The following is a 14087-nucleotide window of genomic DNA, read 5'->3' on the forward strand; positions in this document are numbered from 1 at the left end:
CCAATGCCTTAGCCAAACCTACTCTTTCCTGTAATCAATAAAGTTGTGGCCTAATTCAACCCAATACCAGTCTCCTGTGTCATTTTTGTGGCCTTCCCTTCACCTGCCATGGCTGTTATGCATTTGTGTCCCTGCAAAACTCTAGGCAGTTAGTAAGGGGGAAATGGCAGAGGGGTTGGTGAGCAGGGGCAGGGGCATAGCCCCTAGTACCAGTGCTTCTTTCTGGGGGTACTCAAAGGTAGAAGAAAAGCATTGGTTAAAAGCGTGACACTTACTGCAACAACTTTATCATGAGCATTGGCACCTTATTTCTAAAAGAAAAGCACTGCCTAGTAGAAATAAAAGTCTAAAATCACTCTATATATGGTGCGTGCCAATAAGAGAGCTGGCTATTCAGTTTATTCAGTTTGCCATCTTGTTTCCTTTCTATATTGGTTTACAAACTTAAATAGATTTTCAATCATCTACAGGACTTTCACTTGCTTGTGCTCACTTAGCAATGAGCAAGACATTTGATTAAAAATGCCCAGTTCTCTTACTTTTTGGTAACTTACACGATATAGGCTTTACTGGTCTTTATGAAACATGCTTTTTAAAAAAAACAACAACAAACCAATGGTACATGCCTCATTTATTTTATTCAGTTATCTTTGAGAGTCATGTACTATTTAGAGTGATGGCCTATGAATGACTTGACAACAGTACGTGTTACTTTTTCTGAAATAGTGACATGACTCATCCCTCCCCCTCGACTGCCCTTTGATTTCTCAAATACCTTTACCACCTGGACCAAATTATGTAAACTCTTTTAGGATAGGACAGAGCCCTGAGTCACCCTAACATGACTTGAGAATCACACTGAGTCTGACCAAAACTATTTCCTCAGATGTAAAAATAAACACGTTCCCCAGCTGCGTTACTCATACCTTGTTCTGTATGGACATTTGGACACACTTAAAACAATGAATTGCGTAAATGGGTGCAGTTTCATTGAACTTTGAAGACAATAAGTGGGGCAAAATGGTGACGATGGTAGAATTCAAGGCTCAACATACAATAAAAAATAACCAAGAGATTATTCTGCAGGTAAATGTGAACCTATCACCAGAATTTTCTAATTTCAAAAGCAAATATATCAGCAGAAAAGCAAGTAGTCTTCATCCTTTCAAGGCCCTTTCAAGTTCAGAAAAGCTGTGCCTGCATAACTTCTCTACAGAGCCTAGGACTTGCCGATCAGAAGGTCAGCGGTTTGAATCCCTGCGACAGGGTGAGCTCCCGTTGCTTGGTCCCTGCTCCTGCCAACCTAGCAGTTTGAAAGCACATCAAAGTGCAAGTAGATAAATAGGTACCGCTCCGGCAGGAAGGTAAACAGCATTTCCGTGTGCTGCTCTGGTTTACCAGAGGTGGCTTTGTCATGCTGGTCACATGACCCAGAAGCTGTACACTGGCTCCCTCGACCAATAAAGCGAGATGAGCACTGCCACCCCAGAGTCGGCCATGACTGGACCAAATGTAAGGGGTCCCTTCACCTTATTTAAAGATACAGACATCCTGCTCTGTTTGCATCTCGTGATTCTTTCTCTTTCTTTTATGAGAAAAGAAAAGTAATAGCACTGATGCAACTCATGCTGCACTAGAGTAGAAAGGGAGGGAGGGAGAGATCAGCTTCAAAACTTTTTAAGAAGAGGAGCAATGGCACCCTCTGCCCCAGCGTAAACTACAGAACCTGCCTGATGCTGCAGATGAATGAGGTGATAATAAGCAGAGGCAGATTTAGGGGAGCGCAACCAGTTTCATTGCACTGGGAGCAGAGCTTTGGGGCACCACAACTATGATGCAGTATGGAAGGCGAGGTGAGGGGCACCAAATTTTGACATAACACAGGGCACTTGAGATGCCAAGGTCTGCCACTGTAATGAGTTATTCAAGTTCTACAGTTGTCAGCATAGAGGGGATCGGAAAATAACAAAAACAATCACGCAAAGGCTGGATATTTCTTTCCTTTTCTTTGATGGGGTTCCTACTTCATGCCAGCACTCCCCCCTGAAGTTCGGTGATGCTTACTCCCAGGTAACTACAGTATGTACAGTATTTTAATCATGCTTCACGACTGATCAGGGACAGCGATGTCTAACATGCCAACCTTTGCTAGCTCAAGGTATGACTATGAACACCTTTGGGGGACGTGGCTAGACAAGTATCGTGAGAAGATCCTACTCTACAAAATTTACCAGCACACCATTTGTTGCCACCCATCTTAGGTGGAGGTGTGTCACCCACTTGTGAGGTGCAATCTATCAGCAGGATCAGTGATCTAAAGAACAGAACTAAAGATATGTTAAGCATAGAAAAATTATCTCCTCCTTAGCCACTTGAACAGTCATGAGTTGTTGTTTTCTTAATCAAAACCTGCATAGGACACACTACTTTAAATGCTCTACCCTGGATGGAGTGGATGAGGTCAGATTAGTAATGAAAACATAGAATATAGCTGAATGTTTGCCTCTGGACAGATTCCAATACCAAAGAAATTATTCAATGGCAGTATTGTCACTCTGCAGAAGTGAAGGATGGTAGAGGAAAATTATTCAATCATATAACCCAATAAAACAAAGAGAAGGTCAAAAAACATTTTGTTGATATTGCTACATTTTCTTTTTTTAAAAACTGTCTCAAGGCCATAGAATGAAACAGTTTTGGCATCCATTTGTATGAATAAATATCTAAAGAGGGGGAAAATGTGTGTACTTAAACACATCTTTCTAGACAGGCAGAACTACCTTCTGAACTAGAACAGTCCACCTTTCAAAAAATAACATCGGCAAGGATGCCAGAGAAGTTATTTTCTGGATAACAACAACAACAACAACAACAACAACAACAACAACAACAATAGTTATAACCCGCCCATCTGGACACAAAAGCAAAGCAAAGCATCTATGGATTATGCCAATATTTCGACTTCCGAGGGTGTTCAAAAATCAAGGCATTTACTTCCGGGTTTTCGGCATTCGAGTTCTGAAACATTTGACTACGGAGGTGTTCAAGAACCAAGGTACCACTGTACTAGGAAAGGCTTGTGGTGGAAGCCACTCACAGCACTGAGCTTGACCCCTGCTCACTTCTACAAACCCACCCAAGAGTTCCTTAGCTTCCTGTGGGCAAAATATAATCCTGAATTAATAGAACTGTAACTGTTCCCCCATGGTGCCAGTCATTTTTAAAATGACTACTTGTTTTTAAGGAAAATGTTTGCTATAGCAATGAGTTACTACATCAAATCCTACATTCCCTCTGTATTTTCAAGTTCTCATAATCATTTTAACTAAACTGTCCTTTGAGTTTATATCCTAGCTGTCGCAAGAAATGAGATTTTAAACTGTGACAGCTGAGCTTTGATCAAAATAAGACCTTTATAATGAAAATGTTGGCTAGTAAAGGCTCTACTACTATTAAAAACTGGGCAAGTAGGGCAGCTCCATTAGCTTATACTTAACATGTAATGGATATCCACTAAAAATACAGCCAAGCTGTTGTGTTAATGTTGTCTCCCACTAAATTGATTTGGGGGGGGGGGGGAATCTGCCAATATGCGACATAAATCAGAACCAATTCAGAATGGAGCATGATGTTGTTGTTATATCCACACAAGTTCCGTGACCACCTTTCCCTGGCAGGCTTGAATCTTGTGGAGTATTTCTGCCGGATGGGGCCACTGGGGACAACTCAAAAAGGAAAGGGACAAACTTGGCTCTGAAATTCAAGCCAGTATTTGGATCCAGGAAAGCAGTTGTGTGTTGGAGAGGAGATGGGTTGTAGGAATAGCAAGAAAAGTGTAAGCTGGCTGTAGGAGGCCAGATGGCAGAAGCAAAGACCTTTGCTACACAAATGACCCCCCTCCTCATTGTAAGAGCAGCTACATATATGAGTAAGAGCTAAAGAGTACTCATTGATAGAAGAACAAGAACTGTAGGAGGGAAATCAGCATGGCTTCTCCAAAGATAAGTCCTGTCCCATTAATGTTTTAGAGTTCTTTGAGAATGACAAGCAGCGTGTAGATAGGGGTCAGCCAGTAGATAATGTGCATTTGGATTTGATGAAGTCCCTCACCAAAGTTTCGGAAATAGGCCGAGCAGGTAGGACTTTTTCTTAAGTCCCTTTGTGCATAGAGAATAATTCCATGGACACTGCTCATGAAAATAGGATGTCTTTGTACATTTCATATGCTACTTTCAAGCATGACTGCAGAACCTGTGGCCCTTCAGATGACTAGGGCCCATCAGCCCTAATCAGCATGACCAGTGGATTGCTATGATGGGAGCTGATCAACAGTGGGTAGCTATGATGACCACAGGTTCCCTAGCCCTGGTTTAAATCAATAGCGCACAGCGATGCTGGGCCCCATCTGCACTACACATCTTAAACATTTATTATTCTTATTTTTATTCTTCTTCTTCTTATTATTATTATTTCTATGCTACCCTTCATTAGAAGATCACAGGGCGGTTTACACTATAAAAGCACAAAAATACTTACCATAATAACAAACAAAACCAATACCCTCCCCCCAAATAGTTTAAAAGGTCATAGATTGTTTAACTAGCCAAAGGTAAATGTTTTTGCCTGGCGCCTAAAGATGTCTGACAAATGTGCAAGGCGAGTCTCCCTAGGGAGATCATTCCACAAGTAGGGAAACACCAATTCTTGGTGGCTTAACTGTCAACTCTTCCAAGGGAACTCTGGGAATTGTACCTCTCTGGGGGAAATAGGGGTCTCCCAACAACTCTCAGCCCCCTTAGCAAACTACAGTTTCCATGAAGCTTTGGAAGAAGTGATTACTGTTTAAAGTGGCATGGCATTACTTTAAATTTACAGTGAATATGGTGCCTTAGTTATAGTTTCTCTCTTTTTGTGCAATAGATCCAGCTATTCACTTTATTGATGAATGCCCTAAGTGAAATGAAACTCTGGTATGTAGGGAAACATTTTCAAATGAACACAGCAGACACAAGAATCAAGCGACAAAGAAGCATATACAAATAACTTTAAACAAGGCAGTGTGGCACAGTAAATGTAAAATTCTTTCTTTGCCGTCATTGATGCCATGTTATAAAAGACTGAGAATGTGAAGGATTTGACAGCTTGCACCCACTAGTAAGCCAAAGGTTAAAGGTTAGAAAAACATGGCTTTCAAAACTAAGTGCTTTCCTGAATATTAGAATTACCAAATCAGTAATGCTGTCAGGAAGCGTCTTTTGCCATGCAATTAATCAGATATAAACATTGCATGTCCAAAGGGAAATTTTATAATTAGACATTGCAACTGGGACTTGAAACATGCCCCTTTCCAGGATCATCCATTCTTTCTGCCCTCCACCCCACCATAATTTTCAGTTTTCCTCCATGCCCCAAACAGACACTACTGTAGTTCTGTGCAAGTTCAGTTTTCACTGGGTTGCTTTAGGAAAATCATTTGGGGGCTCCCCACTAACATTTTGTGTTCTTTTTGTACTTCATACATTTGGGTTCTCTGATTCTGCTAATACCTCTCCTCTTGCATGTGGATGGCGCCATGTTGGCTACATAAGAATTGGCACTCAGGAGGGTGAATATCCTATTGGCAAATATAGTGTGAAGTAGGGGTGACTAACCTCTACTCACCCACTCAGATGCTGTTGGACTCCCCAAGTCAGAAAGGCTAATGATCAGACTTGATGGAAGCTGTAGATCAGCAAGGGGGGTGGGAATAGGTGAGCCACCCTGATATAAGGTTTAAACATGGTGCAGGGATACAATTTAAAAGACAAGTGCTAATTATTAAGTGCACTTCATAAAATACTGCTTGCAACACATGGCAGTGAAAATTATATCCTGACTGTCAGCCAGTTCATTAGCATGTATTTTTATTGGTACTTAGGCACAGATGCAGACACATTGAGAACTGTTAGTTAAAAAGACTTTGAAAATAGACCAAACCATAGCTCCCTATTGATCTGCCTCACAGTTGTGAATTGAAGATTGCAGCCCAAAAAATATTAAATGAATATCTTGCTATATTTACAAATTCCAGGGGGAAACGTTCATGGAGGACTCCATCAACAAATATATAGCTAATTTGTATGGTTCCTTTTACAAAATTCATCTAGTGCAACGTGAGCAAGAAAGCCAATATCTGTTTCAGCAGTACCACACACCTAATGCTTAAAACGTTATCAGTCTTGCAGTAGTATAATAGTTGTAGCCAACTAAGTTGTGCACAGAAAAGATGCACTGATGTTAATGGGCATGACTAATTTGGTTCATTAATTTCAGTGGGCTTATTCTGAATACAACTTAGACAGCCAGCTCTTGGCCAATAAAAAAATAAAGCACCTCAGTCACAAAGCTCAGAGCAGTCTGACAACAAGGAGAAGCTCACACGCTAACCCATTAGAATGGTGGGGGGGGGGGTTGCAAGGGGAGAAAGTTGACCAAAATCACCACCAAATTACTTTAAAGGATAAAGAAGAAATATGCATCTTGCTTGCCAATGTTCTCTTTGCTTAAAGAATACATTAGAAATTAGGTTGACATCTTGGCTTGACTTCTTTAGCATTGCTTATTGCTGGGTGTAAGTGGGACTGAAATAATAGTTATAATTGGACAGTTAATCACAGCAAAGACTTCCAGGGTTGTGTGGTGTGTGTTTTTTTTTAACGATAACACACTGAAGTGACACATTCAGAAATCCAGCAGAGAAAAGAGGAAAGTGGTGTCTGATTTCAACAGATGTTCCTGATCAAGGATGGTGAAGAAATCAAGATTAGTGACATCCTGCAGAAACAAACATAGCAGCGCCCTGTCTGAATGCTATGATCATTCATGTCATTAGAGGAGTGCTAAAAGCATAGCAGGGAGGAATAAACATTCCAGCCATTAATTAAACACCTAAGCCATCAATCAGTGACAAAATCATCCCCTGAGCAAAACTTTCAGCCATTTCTAAAGTATAATGAGCAACCTAAACAGCTGGAATAAAACTACAATAGCCTTCTTGCTCTTTGGATGTCAGTGATGAAAGGAACCATCTACAAATGGCCCCATAATGCTACAAGCCTCACTCTGCAATGTGTAGCATTCATAGAATAGTAGAGTTGGAAGGGACCTCTGAGGGTTCTCTAGTCTATCCCCCTGCAATGGGGGAAGCGCAAACGAAAGCATCCATAACAGATAGCCATCCAACCTCTGCTTCAAAACCTCCAGTGAAGGAGAGTCTACAACCTCCAAAGGGAGTCTGTTCCATGTGCAGGTAACGCTCTGCTTTGCGAAGACAAACTTCGCACCAGACATGCAACAGTATGTCAAGGAGCATTGCGCCTGCTCTCCCTGACATTTTGCCTTCTTGGCTAAAAAACAGGGTTTTTCCCCTGACCCTTTGTCCTCTCACAAATTGTTTGCTAGACATAACGCTTGGCTGGAGCATAATGGGGGACGCAGAGGTAATCAAGTATTGGGGGGAACCTTTTAGGGAAACACCTGCTGACACGTGTATTTGCTAATGCTGGAAATGTGCTTAGATGGAAATATGTTAAGTTCAGGGTGGTTTCACTACTGTTTCCAATTGTTGACTTCTGCTAATAAAAGGAGCCTCGGCAGAGCTAGCCGGCAACTTGCTTGGAGCATCCTTGCCAGTGTGCTTCTGCACAGCTCACCTGCATCCAACCTCCTGTCATCTCCTTTATTCCTACAGTTCCATTGTCAACCAGCTAGACTATCCCTGGCTCCTTTATTCTATCCCAACCATCAACACGGATGTCTGTTGCTGCAGCAGATTGTAATGATCATAACTTATCTTCCCCGCTGCACAGGTTTCCACAGGCTGCTGCAAAAATAGCAGACAGCAATCATACCAGCCTGATGCATCGAAAATAGCTCTGAGTAGCCTTGAACTATAGAAGGTGGGAAATGACAGGCAAGGAATATTTATGATCTCAAAGGAGGCTGCCATGATTTGGGGGGAAGAAACCCTTACTTCTCTTTTCGGGGTAGCCTATGCGATACCAGAAGTGCAACAGTTAGATGAACAAAGTAATTTATCATTTGTATTATTTAATAAAACAAATTTGTCATTTGCTATATTTTTACCCTGCCCTTTCTTCCCCAAGAACCTAGAGTAGCATACACATAATCAAAACATTTAATCAAATCAAAGAATTCAAAGCAGCCACATCTGCATCTGTCCATGATCCGATACTCCGGAAACCTGAAGGTCCAAGAGTGTGCCTACAACAGCCTTTATGTGTAAGCTCTGTAAAAATAGTGCCATTAAGTGTGGATGGACACCTATAAAACATTTTATATGTTACCTTTCCTTTAGAAAAGGTCAAGGCAGCTGGCCACATTAAAACAAAATAACTAAAAGCAGCAGATAGTCAGCCACATAAACCTATGCATAACCAGCTGCTGAACATCTTCCAGCAGTAAAAACAACCCAATACAGCAGGCATAGTCAAACTCCGGCCTCCAGATGTTTGGGAGTACAATTCCCATCATCCCTGTTAGCTAGGGATGATAGGAATTGTAGTCCCAAACATCTGGAGGACTGGAGTTTGTCTATGCCTGCAATACAGAGTCACTTAAAAATGATTCATGGCCCGAAAGTGATCCGAAGCAGGAAAGTTTTCAGTCACTTGGCAGAAGGTCATTAAGGGAGTATGAATGCATGCAGGTTGGGAGGGTCTGTGATCCCAGTGGGGATATTTCTTATTTACTCAGAGTTCATCCTATATATTTTTTTGCACAAAGTTAATAATAATAATAATATTTTTTTATTTATACCCTGCCCTCCCCAGCCAGGGCTGGGCTCAGGGCGGCTAACACCAAATATAAATGACAATAAAACGTAATAGGAAAACAAACAAACAAAAACCAGTTAATTAAAATATGGCTTAAAATACAGCTTAAAATGCAGCCTCATTTCAGTAGTAGCCCATAAATCAAGACCATAAGGGGAGGAAACATCAGATATCCACCCAAGTCAACTATCCATACTGATCCTATGTGGGCCAGCAAAAAAAGGGGGGATTTATATACCAAATTCCATATAAGGGGTCAGCAGAGTGAGTCTAGGCTGAAGGCCAGGCAGAACACCTCCATTGTGCAGGTCCTGCGGAAAGATGTCAAATCTTGTGACAGAGCGTTCCACCAAGTCGGGGCGAGTGCTGAAAAGGCCCTGGCCCTGGTTGAGACCAATCTAACCTCCTTGAGGCTCGGGACCTCCAAAGTGTTGTTATTTATGGACCTTGAAATCCTCTGCAGGGTGTACCAGGAGAGGCAGTCCCGTAGGTACGAGGGTCCTAGGCCGCATAGGGCTTTAAAGGTCAAAACCTTACGGGGTGTGTGTAGGATGCACTGTTTATAGATTTTGATTCTATTTTGCTTGTAGGGAGGTTATGCAATATCATTTCAAGCAACTGTTCTCCCATGCTTCCCAGTGCATTTTCCTGTCAGCTTCAGCAAAACGTCTGGCTTTTCAAAAAGTGGGATTATTTCACAAGAGTATCAAATCCTCTTTAAATGCAGAACCTGAGTTTTCTGCTTTGTGGTTGAAGTTCCTGTTTACCCAGGCCTTTTCAGTCGAAGTGGGAAATGTTTGTCTTGAAGAGCAATTTGTACTTCTTTGTTTTTAAAGACTGCTACTTTATGACTATTTTAGTTTTGTATTTGCTTTATTCACTGGTGTAATTCTGCTGTTTCTCCTTCGCTATACATCCCCTTGGGCTCTGATGGGTGACTCATAAATACAGTTAACTATGATGAAGAAGGAGAAGTCTTATTTAAATTACAGCATAATTCTGTACACATTTATTTGGAAGGAAATCCCACTGAATTCAATGGAACTTACTCTCAGGTAAGTGTAAGCAGCTTTAAGAGAACACCAATTGAGAATTGTGTTAGCCTTTTCAATAAACTTACATTTTTCTGTTAATCGGGCTCAAATCTTCTGAAAGTTAAATTAGGCAATGTCTTCCTTGAATCACAGGGCAAATCCTATAATTGCTAAAATATGAATACATCTATTTAGAAAAGAGCCTCCCCTTCTGACTAAGCTGATCTATGTACAAAGCTACAATTTATATCTTGCCCCAGGGAGCCTACTGAATTTGTTCTGCTTATTTTCCATAAGTTATTTTAAGATATAAGCAACATTATTCCAGCACCATCAAACAATGCTTCTAAAACTGCACCACATAATTTATCTCGCTGCCCTTTGACATGCTATCATTGTTTATTTTGGAATGTGAATATTAGGTGCACACACACCTTGTATATAATTTAGAACAGTTGGATGATTCAACATAGCCAATATAATATTCCTCCCCAGCCCTAGCAAGCATGTAAAAACAAAAAACAAAGAGGAAGTTAGGATTATTCAGGCTGGATCTTTTCATTTCCATCCTCTCTGTACACTGGAGTTACTATGTAGCAAACCCATTCATAACATCCAATGCAACTTATTTCAGCAAAATAAATAGGAAAAGCTTTACTTTAGGCATTATCACCGAAAGAGGAAAGGCAGGTTGAGCAGGGCTGAGAGGAGCACATTATTTACTTATTAAATTTGGGCAAAAACTGCTTGGACTGGGGTGGCAAGGGAAGGGCAATCAACTCTGAGATACTTCTCTGTTCTTTCTCCTTGCCTATGGTGGCTTTTCTTGCAAGAAAACAAAATTAAAAAGGGAGGGAGCCTGGAATTTGCTGTCTGTTTTTTGTATGTAACAGTAGTTTGGCTGTAACATGTTCTGGGTGCAATGACTGTTCTTTAGCGCTCATCACTTAAAATCATATCCCTGTGTTGCATGAGCCGCCTTCCTAAGCTTTAAGGCTCAGGTGTCTCCGTAAACAGCTTCTTCTATTTTGCTTCCCTCTTTCTGCCACCTTTTTTGTCAAGTCAGTTTTCATTTTGCTAGCTTTTGTGGCACACTTCCAAAAACTGCACTGGCAACTGTGTTACTGTAGAGCCAGAGGCACCATTGGAACGGGGTGGGGGAGAGGCTGTGGCCTAATTCTCACTGAGCCTTCTCCTGCCACGTCTGCCTGCTCCTCCAAAATGTCTTACTCCTGATGTCTAGAGCCCATGCAGTGCTTGTTGCCATCATTAACACAGCCACTTTTGTATGGAGCAGCATTCATTCATGTGACATTGCCTGCCGACCTGCTCGCATGCTGTCTAAAGGAGTACAACCCAGATCCAGATCTGGCACCTTAACGAGAACTAGGACTGCATTTCCAAGCATGCGTGATTATTCCCAGAGGAGCACTTAGACCTCCGTATATGATGAGGTATAAAAAACAGCCATGACGAATGCCCTTAAAATGAGCTGCTGCTCTGCAATTTAATCTTGAATATACCCAAGAGCAGGCCCTTGAGCCTTGCCCTCTGCAATCGTTGATATGTCTTTGCTCTCCTCCCACACTGAAACCATAAAAAAGAAGCCAGAACTGCTGAGTCTGCTGACTGCCGCAATGAAGAGCTTGCAAACTCCGCAGAGAGACTGTACCTTCCTCACAGCTGCCACACAGACACCTTCCTTCCAGTATAGCAGGGGTGGCCAACTCCCAAGAGACTGCGATCCACTCACAGAGTTAAAGACTGGCGGTGATCTACCCCCTTTTTAGGGGGTGCAAGGCAAAAATGTTGAGCTTTTTTTTAGGGGAGCCAAGCTTGTTGAGATTCTTTGGAGAGAGCCAGTGATCTACCAGTGATGTCCGGTGATCTACCATTTACAATAGAATGCAATATCATTACTCACTACACTGATCTAGCTCTGCTACTGACCTGCTCAGTTTAATGTTTGTATAGATGCAATGGGCTGTTTCTGCAGGAGCAGAAACACTGGAACATATTGTTTAGTGCACAGAAAGAGATGTAGGTGCTTTCAAGTTGTATGTTCATATACAGTCGTATCTTGGAATTCAAATGGCTTATTTGCCGAACGTTTTGGCTCACAGACAATCAAACACCGGAAGTGATTGTTCCAGTTTTTGAACATTTTTGGGAAGCCAAACGTCCAGTGGAGCTTCCTGCAGCCAATCGGAAGCCACGCCTTGGAAGCTGAACATTTTGGAAGTCGAATGGACTTCTGGAATGGATTCTGTTAGACTTCCAAGGTATGTCTGTATTAAGCTGAATACCTAGAGGTGCTCTGTCCTGACCACAAGGGGCACAATGGATAGCCAATGTGGCAGGTCAGGTGGATAACAGGGTGAGGTGGAGTTGCAGGACCTTGGACAGCAGCAATGAGAGGACTAGAGGGGAACAGGAATGAGGGAACATGCAGTTAGAAAGAAATAACTTGGGGCAGTGGGAAAGATGTGAGGTTGTGATTATTTGGCCCCAATCCTAGCATGGGTGTGCAGTATTTTTTAAAAAAAGGTCTGATAAGAGACAGACATTACAAAGGCAATCTTCATTGGTGTTGTGAGAGGAGTACGTGAGTCCATATGAATAGTCGTGCAACTGACTCATAGGATATCACCCACCTTTTCTAACAGCATGAGTCTATCTAATTATAGCTGTGAAGCCAGCAGAAACAACCTGTCAGGTGGTTCTGGCTATCTGTGACTAGGTGCAAAATGCACTCTAGTAATGGGGCCACAAGAAAAAGACTGCCTTGCTAAGCACACTTACTTGAAAGGAAGGCTGGCTAAAACTAATGGGCCTTTTCAGTAGCAATCTATGGGTAAAAGCTATCAGAGTCTCCACATGTTTAGCCTTGGGGCATTGGTTATTGGTTACTACCTGAACAAGGGAACCTACCTACTGATCAGCAGTAGCTTCAAAATGGACAAAACAAAGTACACTAGCACACAAAGCATCATGGAATTTAGATGCACAAGATACAGTGATTGCTACCAAGTTAGCTGGCTGTGTGCAGCCTGTGTAGGCTAGAAAAAATTATTAGTCACACAAAGGCCTATTAAGCCATGATAGCTAATAGAACATCCTTGTTTGTCCTGAATATCAGGTGCGAACAAGGAGAAGAGGGAAGCAGGGTTGCTTTCACCCCCTGCCTGGTACTTAGTTAGCCACTATTGGAAGCAAAGGAACAAAACCTCTCTTATGTCAATCAAATGTTAAAAGGAAAAAACTGAACAGGGACACTGTCAGACAACTAAATCATTGACTGCATTGCCAAGTCTTCAACTACCCACGACACAGCTACTTATATCCATAAGTAAGCAGGAGTAGCTGGAGGTCTTAAATTTTGTTAATTCTACTTACACTGTTGATATATGGGGACTATACATTATTTGTTGGTACAGTCACACGCATGCGCAGAAGCGGCGAATGGCGACCTGCGCAGACGCAGGTTGTGTTCTGTTCAGGTTGTGAATGGGCCTCCGGAACGGATCCCGTTCGCAACCAGAGGTACCACTGCATTGATGAATGTTATTTTATTACAAAAATATTTAAAACATATTGGGCTGGGAAGGAACATAGGAAACCACCTTATACAGTCAGACTATTAGTCTAGCTAGCAATGCAGTGCCTTCAGCATGGAAATAATAATTTATTATTTATACCCCGCCCATCTGGCTGGGTTTCCCCAGCCACTCTGGGTGGTTCCAACAGAATATTAAAAATACAATAAAACACTATTACAATACAATAAAACAAAAAAATACAATAAAACAAAACTAGGCTATTTATGTATGCAATGTCAGCAGCAAGGGTTATAGTGGCAAAACACTGGAAAGATAAAAATACACCCACTAAAGAGGAATGGGTAGTCAAATTGTGCGAGTACTTGGAGCTTGCAAAGCTGACAGATGCAATAAGAGATAAACCTAAAATACTGGTGAAAGAAGAATAGGAATGTTTAAATAATTATTTAGGGGACAAGGGCTCAGCAAGAAAGATCTGGCTATGTTTAGAATGATACCACATAGAGAAATGTTCCCTGATACCAAGATGAGGGATTCCTTTGGAATGCAGATAGAGATAATTGATAAGAATAATGATCTGTTGTGAGCTTGACGGAAGTGTACAATAGATGAGCTTTCCTGCTTTGGCTCATCTTCCTTTTTCTTTTTCTTTTTTTCCT

At 41.6% G+C, this 14087-nt stretch overlaps 1 protein-coding gene across 8 annotated transcripts in view; it reads right to left on the bottom strand.

Annotated features, from left to right (window-relative positions):
* PPFIA2 (PTPRF interacting protein alpha 2) overlaps positions 1-14087 on the bottom strand; it is a 266490-nt gene that overhangs the window by 109733 nt on the left and 142670 nt on the right. Inside the window, exon 1 of one of the 8 annotated variants that reach the window (XM_081926580.1) lies at positions 5662-5719. The exons of the other annotated variants lie outside the window; for them this stretch is intronic. The gene's annotated coding sequence lies outside the window, so the exon portion shown is untranslated. Of the gene's footprint in view, positions 1-5661; positions 5720-14087 lie in introns of those variants that run through there. 8 annotated transcript variants of the gene reach the window in all.

This window comes from Podarcis melisellensis (genome assembly GCF_964234715.1).
Source record: "Podarcis melisellensis genome assembly, chromosome: 10".
Taxonomy (NCBI): Eukaryota; Metazoa; Chordata; class Lepidosauria; order Squamata; family Lacertidae; genus Podarcis; species Podarcis melisellensis.